This window comes from Vespula pensylvanica, chromosome 2, assembly GCF_014466175.1.
Source record: "Vespula pensylvanica isolate Volc-1 chromosome 2, ASM1446617v1, whole genome shotgun sequence".
Classification (NCBI taxonomy): domain Eukaryota; kingdom Metazoa; phylum Arthropoda; class Insecta; order Hymenoptera; family Vespidae; genus Vespula; species Vespula pensylvanica.
Genome location: NC_057686.1, coordinates 9810235 through 9825132, shown reverse-complemented (window position 1 = coordinate 9825132; position 14898 = coordinate 9810235). Strand labels below are relative to the sequence as shown.

Sequence of the window (14898 nt, the reverse complement as noted above, 5' to 3'; positions counted from 1 at the left end):
GTAAAAAAAAATTTTCTAATTTTCAATAGTCCAATTAATATTGGCTAAGTTCGATTGTTTTCGGGTTGTTTTATTAATTTTAGCATGCACCCAATTTAATATTAATATTTCGGACAGATTTGGATTATTTAAGAGTGAATTAGGATTCTTAAAAGAAAATTTTTTAATTCCTTCAAAATTCGAGTAAAACCTGCTAAGTTCGAGAACTTCCGGATGATTTTATTAATTTTAGAGAATACCTAATATATCATAAAAATTTCGGAAAGATCTGGTTCAATTTGGTGTAAATTAGTGTGCTAAAAGAAATTTCTTTATTATTAAAAATTTTATTAATTTTAAAGTTTATTCGATCTAATACAAAATTTTCGAACAAGTCCAAATCAATTAGCCGTAAATAAGGATGCTAAAAAAAAAATTTTTTATATTTTAAAGTTCGCGTAATATTGGCTAAGTTCGCCGGTTTCCGGATGGTTTTTTTTACTTTACGTTGAACCCGATTTAAGATAAAAATTTCGGACAGAGCCGGCTGTCTTAATGAGAGGTGAACTAGAGAACTAAAAAAAAAATATATTTATTATTTAAAAGTTCGGGTAAAATTGGCTAAGTAAAAGGGGGTTTCCAAGTTGTTTTATGCATTTTCAAGTGTTCTCTATCTAATTAAAAAATTTAATTTGATTCGCGGGAAATTAATTAATTTCATTTAAGTTATGGTAAATTTGGCTAAATGGGGGATTTTTCGGTTTGTTTTATTCAGTTTCGGATGTATTAGATTATATTTAAAAATTTCGAATGGGTTCAACTCAATTCTAGGTAAATCAGGGAGCTTGCATCCAAATTTATTAATTACGTAAAAATTCGGAAAAATTCGGCTATATTCAGATGTTTGCCGATGATTTTATGCATTTTCGAGTATATCCAATCTAAGTTAAACAATTTCGGACTGGTTCAGGTAAATTCAGCAAAATTCGATATTTTTACGTGATTTTAAGCATATTCGATTGTCTTATATTGAATTTGAACAATTTCGAACAAGTTGAGGAAAATTCGGCTAAATTCTGCTGTATAATGAGATTATTTATTAATTCCGTACAACTTCGGGTAAAATGGGTTAAATTAGTTTCTGTCCGGGTTTATTTATTAATTTCAGACAAATTCGGGTATATTTGGATAAATTCGGTTGTGTCCAGTTGGTTTTAAGCATTTTCCTGTATATCCGACCTAATTTAAACAATTTCGGTCAAATGCGGGTATATTCATTTAAAAGAATCATTTAAATTCTGTTAAATACATGGATGAATGCAAACTAATTTAAGCAGTATTGGACAGATCCCATTAATTTCAGTTAAACTCATGTAAATTAAAAATTCGAGAATATTTTAGTAATTTTTGGCAAATTCCTGTAAATTCCGTTAAATTCGGGTGAATCCATATGAATTTAATTAAATTAGATTAAATTCGGTTAAATCCGAGTGAATTCATACGTATTTAAGAATATGGGGCAATTACGGTAAATTCCATAAAGTGTGAACTTCTGAATTAAACCGAAATAGCTTAAATTTGCAAGAATTCTCCCGAAAATGTTTATATTTGCCCAAATTAATTTATAATTAAAAATTGTTATATGTTTACAAATTCAGCTAGAATTGAATCAAATTTAATCGAAATTGTTGAACTTCTCCTGGATTCACCTGATTTCAATCGAAATTAGCAGAATTTGGTCAAAATTACTTAAGTTCATCAGGATTTACTCGAAAATTTTTTAATTTGCCCGAATTAACTCAAATTTAATCGAATTAACTCGAATATGCTTGAATTTATACGACATTTATAAATACGTCTAGCTACAACCGAATTTTATCGACTTTTCTCATATATTTTAAAAATTGCCAAAATTTATTCTAAAATGCTGAAATTAACATGAATTAGAATTATTATCGATATTATCAACTCCTCGTTATATATACACACACACAAACGCTTTCGCGTTAATATTATATACACTTATATATATATATTTCAAAAGAAGAAAAGAAAGAAGAAAACTTTATTATAGAAGCAAAATGTGATTAAATAAAGTCACCTCCAATACGAGAAGTTCCAATTTAAGATGATAAAATAAAAAGATATAACGATTATTGTATAAACATGTAAAAAAATAGTGTAACTATATAATAGCGTTACTCGTTTTGCTTATGCGTTAGAGGCTGTGACATCTTTCCACTCATAAAAAATATGTCTACATACATTTTAATATTCATCGTCTAATATTTTACTTATTTCAGTATAAATTTGTATGTTACTATTTATAAATTTACTTGGTTTATCTTCGTCTTTGGATGGCTTTTGAGTCTCTACTGTTAACAAGTTGTCGAGAGTATATTTTTACATTATAATACTTCTGTATAAGATAGTTAATTGAATTATCAGATATTTTTCTATACAGATAAATTTAGAATTAACGTAAACGAATTCTAGACTTTTTGTCGATCCTCTCATTCTTCCCTTGAATTTTTCTTCCAGACGATAAAAAGAAACTTAAAGTACACTATGCAAATCATAAAATGAATCCATTCATTCGTTCGTATTAGTATGAAAGTAACATTCTTTATCGTGAGTATGTATGATCGAACCTTTGGTTGGTTTGGCCGGCATTGGTTTCGTGACTCGTATATAATGTTATATTCGTTAAATCCACAGCTAAACAGACATCGGTATGCATTTGTTTCACAATAAATGCATAGAAAATAATAAAGAGAATTGACACATGATAACTAGTATATAAATTTTACGACAAAAAATTTGATTTTGTCGAAAGTTTTGTCAAAAATAATTAGCAAATACTTACATATTATATTATTTTAATATAAATTAAAGCATGAGTTCATTTCCATACTATCTATAAAGGAGAATTCCCAACGCCCGTTTTTATGTCCCTGTAGAACTAGTTCACTCTAAACTTCAATTATTACTATACTACTATTGCTATTATTAATATTTTATTAGTTGCTATTGTTATTAAATTAGATTTTTCTAATGTTTCATCAGTCTTAATTTTACTTATCAAACTTTATATGTTACATTTTAATTTTATGATGCTAACAAAACTAGCTGGGTACTAAAACTGAATATATATCTGCGATAGTTCAAAAAAAAACATCGCTATTAAAAGAATACTGTTAATAAAATATGAAATATTATGAATACAGTGTATTATTACACTGTATACCGATGTATTCGGCACACTTTGCATTTTGTTTTTGGTTAATATTTGAAATTTCTTTTCTCTTCCACCTTTGATAATTTTCAAACGTCTGTGAATTATCCTTATTCTTCTTACTTCTTGTATGGTTTCCTTTCCTTAGAGGCATTTTTGCTTAAATAACTCGCAAGACAGAATCAGTAAGCTTACTAAGTGTAATGCTTCAATGGATTATAAGTAAAAAACGATATAAAAATAGACTAGTTATATGATCATAATATGATTATAAATAAATAGAGAGACAAAGAGAAATAATAATAGACGAAAACAAAAGAAGCATTTCATATTTATCTCGTTAATATTAGATATACCTATCTGTGGTGGTCATGTGTTGAAATTATCAGAGACATGATTTGTTGAAAGTTCACGCGAAAAATCATCACGTGAGATGGTACATTTTTTCTTCTTTTGTTATAAATTACCATCATTATATATATAATAATTTAGGATGTACATGATATATATATTTTTTTATTTCTGCTTTTGATTATTATTCTTATTGTTATATTATTAGATATATCATTATTATGGTAATAATAATAGTAATAGTAATAATATAAAGTGAATTACTGCTACAGAAAAAATCATAAAAATTGTGTTAAGAAAAAAACTTCGTAGATAGTGTAAAAACCAATTCATGTTTTAATTTCTATAAAAATAATATAAGTATGTAATATCGATGATTTTAATAAAATGAGTTTTATTTACAAAAATTAACAAAAACTATACAAAAAAATGAAGAGCGTTTTAAATCGCGTTTTAATCGCTTCATATCTTTTTTGGAATTGTTCTTTTCGATCATCTTGTTCGCATTCCCTCTTGTCCTTTTTTTCGAGAACCAAAGTCTCACTCTCGTACGCACACATACAATAACAAAAACCTGATGAAATCATTCAACCTTGAATCTATGATTTCTATTTTACAGATTTAATTCCTAATTATAGATATAGATGCTTGTCAATATATTGCACATTGTTTATAAGATTTTTACATCTCTAGTATATAAAATTTAAAAGGAACTGCAAATCTTCCTAAAATTTAACAATACTTAAAATGTTAGACTGATTAATACGAACGGCTAAAGACGTATTTCCTTATTTTTGCCATAGAATCATTTGTCCAAAGTTCATTAAATTGCTTGAGTTACCATAACTTCTCCGTGTAATCATTATGAAACAGATTTCCTTGCATTTACAATAGATCAAAAAATCAAACAAACAGGCACTCGTCTACTTTATGGAGACAAAACATATACCATTAAAGATTGTACATGAAAATCAGTAATAAGGGTTTCTATTCTTTTGCTGCAAATGTCAAAGGACATTACTGTACGAAACTTTTCCTTTGCAAAAAATATCAAAAACAGCATTTACATCAATAAATGAACATAATTTTCGACTGATTTTGATGAACAAAATCTCATTTTAAAAATAAACATTTAAACAAGAACTCCTTTTTTTCAAAATATTGGAAAAGCTTTATATTTATGCGTGAAGTATTCTCAAAAGCACTATTTTTTGACACGATTTTTTCGAAAAAATTAAAACTTATAAAAATTCGAAAAAGCAGATATTCACTTTTTATGATTGATAACTAAATTAAAATGATTGCCATATAAATAAAAACGGAAATTGTGGCATAAATAATCATGAAAAATTCTTTTTCGATAGTTGAGTAATTCTATCCTGCCTCATTCAACAAACATATTGTATACGCGATAGATAAAAAAAATCTAAATTTTGACTTCGCTCAGGATAGCATAGTTAGAAATGTTCATAGTCATGATGAATAATGGTCTAAAAACTGGATACAGTACAAGCAGTTCTTTATACAATAGATTAACTAAATAAGTAAAAGCTTTTCCTTGCGTCTTTTCTCATTTAAAGGGCACATCTTTTTTCAAAAAACTTGTAAGAGATGTGTTGACTGAAAAGTTAACTATAAATCATTTATAGCACCCAGTAAAATCTAAAAATTGTTTCATGTTCTTGACCAAATGTAGCCTTGGAAATTATTGTATCGTTCATCTTACCAAAGTTGGATGCGCTAATAATATGACTTAAATAAAAGAACTTCCTTTTTTAGAAAATTACATCCCGATTTATAATCAAATATACTAAAGTACTCAGCGCTTCGTAGTTAATCTAATATAATGATATTCGGAGAGAACAATTATCCTTGATCATTTTTTCGTTTATACTTTATAACGAAATGCCATCTCTTACTATCATTTGTGTCTGCTTTTCTATTCATTTGTGTTGTTTGTTTTCATTATTTCTGGAACGATTCAAAGAGGCCAATTATAAAGTGATATCGATGGTTGGATGATGTCATTATCCAATAGATCACTTATTTGTTTATTAATTTTGTTTCTGTATACATATTGTAAGCAATATCGAATCGACCGTTTTTTAATTATGAAAAGGAAGACGTGGAATTGAGGCGATGACTATTGCAGATTTAATTCTCTTCCAATTCGAATTCGTTTGAACCAAGGATATTTCTTCTAATTCGATCGCATTTTCCTTTAACCCTAAGCTGAACAAAGGCAGTGTCAGCTGTATTGAATTTATAATATTTAATCATTGGAATAGAAATCTTTATTTCATGCTCGTTTGTATTATGAATTCGAAAATATACTTTTCCTACTGAATTCATAACTAGAGTTTCTTCTGCATATAATTCATTGCCAAAATTTAATAAAGATATATATCCTATCTAAGTCTCGCAATTTGCTACATTGATTGAAAGACAACACTCATTCTCTCGAGGATATCTGTAATGTCACAACTCACATCATGTACACAAAAAAAACAAGCAAGTGGGACTACATCCACTTAGCAATTATTTCAAGTAAACTTACTATGATTTGTTCACAATGCCTCTTTTTGGTCAATCATAAGACTTAATATGGAAATGAGGTTGTATCAATGGGAATACAAAAAGGAGTAGTATACCAATGGTACCAACAATGCCCTAAGTTAATACCGACAGACTCTATCATTCATTGATTTATTGATGACTATTACCTAAAGTAAGTATGAAGATACGAATAATAAATTCGAATGTCAACAAAAACGGAAATCGATTTATAGATTAATTTAAAAATAATGATATGAGAATAAATAACCATAATAGAACAAAATGAAACTAAAATTAAAGAACAAGAAGTTCATATTAAAATTTAACGAGACTATTTAGGATGTAAGAAAACAATTAAATAGAAATACATGATTAATTGAATCTAACAAAAATAAATACACGGAGAGAAATTATAAATGGGTTACCTCACTAAAAAGATAAAAATTACATATAGTTCGTACTACTACTCACAATTTCTATGATAGACTTCTCAGGTTCTTACCAGCAAGATACTTCTTTAGACGCTATAGATAGTATAATCTTATGGAGATATATGTGGAAATGTCCTTCAAAATAATTTCGTAAGGTTCTTATTGATGAATGTACGGAATAAGTGAAGAAGATGGCTTGTTGACACTAAAGGTTTAATTTAAAATATAAAACATAATGCAGATAACATATAAAATCGTTTAGAATTTTAAATACTATTGGTTACATAATATTAAATTACTAATGAATACAATTTGAAAAGTATAAAAGTTCAAATAGAATTTAAGCAATTATACTGACGACTAATAACAATTGATTTGATTACAAGTATTCAAAAAGTAAGCACAATATAATTGCAATTCTATTTCGACAATAATGGTGTTATATAAATCGCAAGAAAGTTAAAGTAATGGCAAATATATATGAACTTAATGATACTTGTTAAAGGGATGCAAAGGAATTACCAATACTACAAGAGATTAACGTGGCAAACACCATGAACCATGTTTAACGAACTCAGGATGAAAAAGTTAAACATCAAAAGTACTATTGTACCATTAAAGTTGACAAATCTATAAAAACAGAAACAGAAAGCCTAGGAAAAGAAATTGGAAACATGTTGACACTATTTCCATTATACTTTGATTGAATCAGAAATTATAAACTTAGATCATCTCCGAACACTAAACTTCAATAGATTCAGCATAAGGAAAAGAAAACATTATCCACCAATAGAAAAGAAGATCAAACTAGAAAAGAAACTGAATTGCCAACGAAAAAAACCGAAAAAAGTAACTTTCTCGCTGTCAGGTTCTTCAAGTTAATTAACAAGTGTTGAATGTCAACTGATTACAATAGAACTCTAAAACTGAATAAATTTTTCCTCGTGCCTGCTATATAGAGAGTCCTTATATTTTTAATTAATTTTATAATTATAATTATTAATATAAATTTTATTTAATAATAATTTATTAAATAATTTTATTAGTATTTTAATTAATATATTATAAAAGTTGTCTCCTCATGTCTGCTATACAAAGAGATATTATATCTTTAATTATTCATCTCTTCGTGTCCATCATGTCCTTGCACATGTTTTTGTAGTCTTCTCAAAACCTTAAAGAGAACCTAAAGATTCTCTTTAATTTAGCGCCTGTCTTGTTCCAATTTTGTACGAATCAATGTTCCCATTATATAAGAAGTAATTTTAAAACCTAAGTCACAGAAAGTTTCTACAATCATCTTTAATAATATTATAATCCGAATACCAAAATTAATGATATTAAATAAATGTAAGCGAGTCCCAGCATAGAGAGAGTTAATATTTCATACAAGCATGAAACCTTTTTTCTTATTTAAGTAACTTTGAAAATCCTATATAATTAAATTTTCTTTATATTACGTAACTTCTTATAAAACGTTACTAGATTAAAAATCTTTCATAAAAATTAAGATTACTCTATGCATAATGCTCAAAAAAAAGAATCTCATAAAGGTAAAAAACTTTTGAAATGCTTATTTCAACTTTGGAACATCTTGGAAGAGTTGCTTCTATTCACTGATGGATTTCCTTAAATTACTTTTAAAACAGCCTTACAATATTTTTTAAAACACACAGAATATCTCAAAGTCTATATCCAAGTTCGCCGTCAAAAGTTGTCAACAATATTTGAATCAGCTTATGTTGCCTATTTTCTAATATGCAGTACATCTTAAGAAGCTTACCTCAACTCATCACTGAAAATCAATACACAACTCTTGATCAAACCTGTACACTTCACCAAACTATAATTGACAAAAATTCTATTTCAAGTAATATATATATATTTACTACAAATATATTAATCCATTCCATTCTCTATACCTAAATCATATTTCAATAACTTTAAATAAATATTATCCTTTATAAGAGTTACCTTCGAAAAGGTCAAAGATATTTGGTCACATATTAACTTTAAAGAAATATCTTTTTTGAGTAATCTTTATCACTAGTGCATACACTTCGTATTATTTGTAATATATCAGTTAAGGTAAGTTATTTATCTTGCTAGGATTTTGAAATACATTGATATATAATACATGGACATTGAAATTATCTCCCCTTGAATAATGATAAGATTAATACTTTTACACACAAAACTTCTAAGCAAAGGAACTCGTAAATATAAACAAACATCGCAGATTCTTTTCAGTTATTCTTTAAATTTCAAACAAATTTGTGAGATTGTATAATTTCAGCATCTTTCAGCATCTAAAATTCTTTTCCCATTTCCTTTACTCTATTCGTATAAGTTATCACACTTTTATCTTGTTGTTGAAAAACGTATACTAATTTTTTTTGTGCTTTATAAACAATTTCTCGTAGGGTATAAATTCTGCACAAATATCCTACTAGCTCCTTCATGATATGAAATTGTATTCCTAAAATTGAATGATAGACATCACCACACAACTTGTTTTGGGTAGATCTAGTAAAGTTTTTTTTATAGGCGAATGAGATCATATTTAATGCTCTTTTACAACTTCCCACAGAATATACAATAAAAGCAATATTAGTGCTATTATAGATAGGTATAACATCAAATAAAAAATAAGTTATAATAATAACTAAAATAAATTATAAAGTAAACTTACATTGAAATAAATTTGTTAGCTACCTGTTCCTGAATTGTTTTGCTAGACTAACTGTCTTTTAAAATCTTCGATCTCCTTTTGTTGATGCTCAATTTTTAGCAGTTTTGTAAAAAGAAATTTAATCAGACATTTCCTACAGGCGTGATAGACGTTGCTTTTCTTGCTCGTCCAATTCTTAAAAAAAAATGATATTCATAACGACTGTTTGAATGTGTCGATGAGTGTTGTTATAGTGACATCTTCTATTACTATTATCTTTCCGACATTCCACATACTTGTATCCTACCAAAAGTATGTTATGTCCGAACCAGTCGAGTCACAAATCTTAACAATGAGTGAGTAGAAGAACTGGATAGTAGGATGACATTATATAGTAAGATAATTTTGAAGCGCAACAGATTAAAATTCGTTCTTAGCCAAGTTCCTCCCCTAGGTTATAGCATCTACACGACATTAGCAAAGATGAGAATGATTGGAGATCGAAAAAACTATACACTTATGAAAACATGTATTTTTCGGTAAAAAATTCGGATTTGTTCATGAAAGATGTGCAAAAGACAATAGAAAACTTAATTTACTGAGATAATAATTGTCACGTCACCGTGTAATTATATATATTGAATTGTATTTTATTTAGTAATACCTCATAAATTATAGACTTTTAACAAATTTATTATAATCATATAGTGAATTATTATTGAACTTAGCGAATTAACTATTGTACTAAGGTTAGCAGAATGACATCTAAAGCGTCAAACTAAGAGCTGCGCCCAAAGTCAGTAGACGCGTGTGCAGGATGACTGATGATTAGCGTCAATCTATACTGCAACTAAAGTCATCAGCACGCATATAAAATGACACATAGAGCATCAGACTATACTGCATCCAAAATTGACTGACGCACGTACAAAATGATAATACAGTATAAAACTATCTGTGTTCAGGGCCAGTGAACGCACGTGCAAAACAGCGTATGTAATATCACGCATGGAGAACGACCAACTCCGATGTATAGTCAGCATCTGCATAAAATATATAAGAAAGTTAGGGTGTCAGTCAGCGGTTTGTTCTTTTGTTAATCTGTTAATTAACTCACATGCAGTAAGATCCCAGTCTCTGTATCTGAATTCTGTTAAAATTTTTATTTCAGTCTTTGTATCTGAATTCTGTTAAAAGAAGAATGTAGAAAGAATGATAGTTACTTATTAATTATATCTATATAGTTATTATTATCTAAGTGTGGTGATTTAACTGAACACTTCATCCTTAATAAATATTTTTCCTTAAACCTCCTTGAGCCTTTTTTCCTTGAGCTTCAATATCAACAAATTAAGGAGTTACTGGTGCAAAAAAGGAAGAAATTCTTCAGGAAAATTATGTTTCGAAAATCATTCTTGTGTCTTAATTAATTAGTTTCACTCCCTTATAAAGTTTCACACTAATCAACAAGAAGTAAGCAAATTGTAATAAATGCATAAAATTGAATATTTCTTTTTATTGGGTGACACAATCAATGACATAAAAATAGTGACTAAATTATAGTAAATGCATTAAACAAGTATTTTGCTTGTCGCATGACACAATCTGGATATAACATATTAATTTCCAAAGACGATTCAATGACACAAGATCAAAGCAGTACAAAGTTAACGAGTATAACAATGAAAAAATGAAAATGACAAAAATTCGTCAGAACAACGACAATCCAATCATAGTCTAACCAGCCTATTTTATCTTTCGAAAAGTAAAATATTTTAAGTAAAACGAATTTATACGAATTTATACTTATATTGATATGCAGATGTTTACAGTTTAATAAATATATTATTTCGATCAAAGGCAAAAATATTACACCGGCAAAAAATTTTATTAAAAATCATTTTATTTTTTTAGATGTAAGTAATGATATTTTTTTTAAATGAACTTTACATTTTGTTTTCGCATATATTAATTTTGCATGCTATTCTGAATAAAAAAGTATTGTAGCATAATATTGAAAAATGATAAGTCCACAAAATATCTTTAAAAAATTTCAGAAAATTCTTACAATTCTAACAAGCTATATCTTTTTTTTATGGAACTTAACAAAAAAGGAAGAATAGTTCAAGCTAGACTTTATATTCTCAATCATAATATTGTGCAAATGGACTAATACATATATATATATATCTTATTTATTATTTATGATAAGAAAAAAATATCTGAGAACATCATTACTTCGATCGAAAACGCAAATATTTTAATTGAAAATACAATAATGAATATGCATGCGCATATCTCGCTTATTTTTTATATGCCTCTTCGGTAAAGAAATATTAAAAGAGTATTAACAGAATTGGGAAAGAATAAATAGAGATATAACTTTTTGGAAAATCTTAAAAATATGGTTGGAAAAAGAATTTAAAAGGATTGTAAATAACGCACAAATATACACAAAAAAACATCAAGTAAGCCGTAAACACTACATTGCAGTTCTTGCAGAGCAAATGACCACACACCAAAGAACTGTTCAGAAGAAGATAAAAGACTGAAATGCTTTAAGTAGAAAAATTTTATGTATATCGTTGCCCAAGGGAAGAAAAGCGCGGTAATATAGCAAATGTGAATTGAAAAACAAAGAACTTGATTACTTATAAAGATTCTGTATAAAGATATAGTGAAATCAAAGACCATCTATGAAATTAAAATAAATCCATATGTCACATCTTAATTAACTCCAAAGAATACAAACTGAATCTGTTCAAACCAATATGTCACACTTTAATTAACTTCAAAGAATACAAACTGAATCTGTTAGTTATACCGACATATGTAATATCATATGATATGATACTCGGGCAATACTTTTTAGCAAATGTTAAAGTACAATTATGATAAGAAGAAATGATAAAGATAGAAAAAATACCAATAGCAACCAAGGAAACAAATGTCATTTTAATAGAAGCCACCAAGAAGAAAAAACACAAAGATCGAGTTAATACAAGCACAGAAGGAACAAGTTAAAGTTAAATTAGAATGTAATGAATTAATAAAAGTGCAATGTATTGTAATAAATGAAGTAGATATTAAGCGAAAATTACAAAGACAGATTAGAAACTGTAATTGCGTAATATACACCAACGAAAAACGTGAATACAAACATTGAGTGTAATAAAATTAAACGATAATTCGTCAATAAGTTCGAAACAACGTAGATTAGTAAAGGAAAAGAGTTATTTAAATAACAACAAATAGATAAATGGCTGAGAAAAAAAATGATTCAACCGAGTAAGAGTGAGTATGCAAAACCTGTAGTTATAACCTTTAAAAAATACGGATCATACCAAGTTTGTGTGAACTATTACAATTGAACAAGCAAATTAAGCTAAATCACTTTTCAATACCACTCATCCAAGATATAATAAACAAATTCAAGAGAGCTCGTATTTTGTTTATAATAAACTTAAAAAATAGTTTCTTCCATGTCTCGATAACTGAAGGAAATCGAATATAGACATCGTTTATAATACCAGAAAGACAATATAAGTTTTTGAAAACACCATTTGGCTTTTTAGTTAATCCTACAAAGTTTTTGAGATTAGTAGATGAAGTATTTAAAGACTTAATAAGACATAGAATAATATTCATGTATGTCGACGATATTATCATATTGAGAGAGACAGAAATGAAGAAGCATTCAAGAATTTATTAGAAACGTTAAAGGTTACTAAAAAAGTGAATTAATCATCAACTAACATAATTGTCAATTTTTAAAAACACGGATAGAACAACAACAACAATCAGCACGAACACACAATCAGCACACATTTTAGAAATACAACGTATTTATGATTTTAGATTTCCAAATAAATTGACTTTGATTGACAAATGAATTTCCAATAATCATTGACTTTAGTATTACAACATAGAATATATATAATGTACATAATATTTAAGAATGTTTTTATTTTTGTTATTCTATTGAATTATATTTTATTATTAGTAGTAATAATAGCGATAATAGTATAGTAATAATTGAAGTAATGTAGAATGAACTAATTCTACACTGAAATCATATACTGACGTTATATCTAACATGGATCATTGTAAGACGCACACTACCATTATAAAAATATGAAACAAATCCAATTGTCATGTTATGTGTGAGGAATATACCTAGAAGCTTATACACCAATATAATAGGCACAGAGTGAGAACAGTATACCCTACTTGCGCTTATAGTTCATATTTTATACATATCTAAAGTCATTAAACTCACATACTTATATTTTGAATGAAAGATGATGGACAGCTTTAATTTATTTATCACTCATCTAATGCCTTCAACGTTATTGATAATAATGAGTCGAATCATTTATTACTTTGTCGTTACTTATTGAGAAAACTAAAGAATCGATAATATATATTATGTATAATGTATATATGTTTAACTTTTTATTTTTTCTTTATATATTTATTTTAAAACAGAATGATTAATCTTATATTAAAGGATAACTTAAAAGATAACTTATTTAATTTTCTTTATTAGGAATTATTTTTATGATTTAAAAAAAGAAAATAATAAATATGATCATAGATAATGATGCACAGATGGTTCAATAAAATATAAAATGGCTCAATATTTCTATTGGTTTCTATTCTAGATATAAATTGGCTCATTGTTTCTATTGTCTTAAAGTAAATATCGATTTAAGACTCAACTGATAAATCGACTCGATGAATACAAACCTAAAAAATTATATTATTACAGGAACTTTATCTACTAACAAATACTTAAATGGTAAAAGTTAAATAGTAAAGATGCGAATAAAATAACAAGATTTTGTATAGCAAACTCAATTTAATATATTTATATGATAAACAAACTAAACTTATAATGTAGAATAAATGAATAAATAACAAAATGTTTATAACGAAAAAAAATTACAAATAGATGCTTACAATCATTTGTCCTTAGATGCAACACTAACGACTACGTAAATTTAGTTCTAAATTCAACAATTGACTCAGTTCACCAGTTAATAACAAAAATCCCATGCATCTATTACGTGACGGTTTTATTTATTGCCTACCTTCGTTGCCTGGAGAGATTATACCTGACGTCATGTTATCCCCATTACATTACTTGGATCACGTGATGTGAGTTATGTCCTATGATATGTCGTTGCATCTCTAACCTAGCCTTCTCTTAACTGCTACACTATTTTCCCTTATAGATAAACTACTATCTTTAGATTTTTTCATTCGATATGATTCCTAGAACTCCTTACTCGTCTCATTGAATGGACTACATATTACCATTTGGATCGAAAAAGGACTAAAAACATCATGATCAAATAATATTAATGTCTGTTTGATAGGGGATTTTGTTTGTTATGAAAATTTAATATCATTTTTCTATTCGATTATTAAAGCATATATTTTTTTTTAATTTCATTTTTTTATGTATATCTATAATGATTTTATAATTTAGTTTCATATTTAACTGTCTACGCAAAGCATCTTGTGCACGATGGACAAAGTAACTTTTCTGTCTTGCTTCATCGATGACCGTTCCACTTGTGTAATTGACAATATCGTTTTATTAAATATGTATATGAAATTACATGACTATTGTAATATAATATAAAATATATTACACTTCAATAAATCCT

General features: G+C 27.4%; 1 long non-coding RNA gene across 1 annotated transcript; it reads right to left on the bottom strand.

Moving 5' to 3' along the window:
* Positions 1-9849: 9849 nt before the first annotated feature.
* LOC122637996 lies at positions 9850-14646 on the bottom strand. The gene is made up of 2 exons (XR_006329333.1): positions 14317-14646; positions 9850-10584 (listed from the first exon to the last, which is right to left on the bottom strand). It is a non-coding gene; the product is annotated as an uncharacterized LOC122637996 (long non-coding RNA).
* Between the last annotated feature and the right edge of the window lie 252 nt (positions 14647-14898).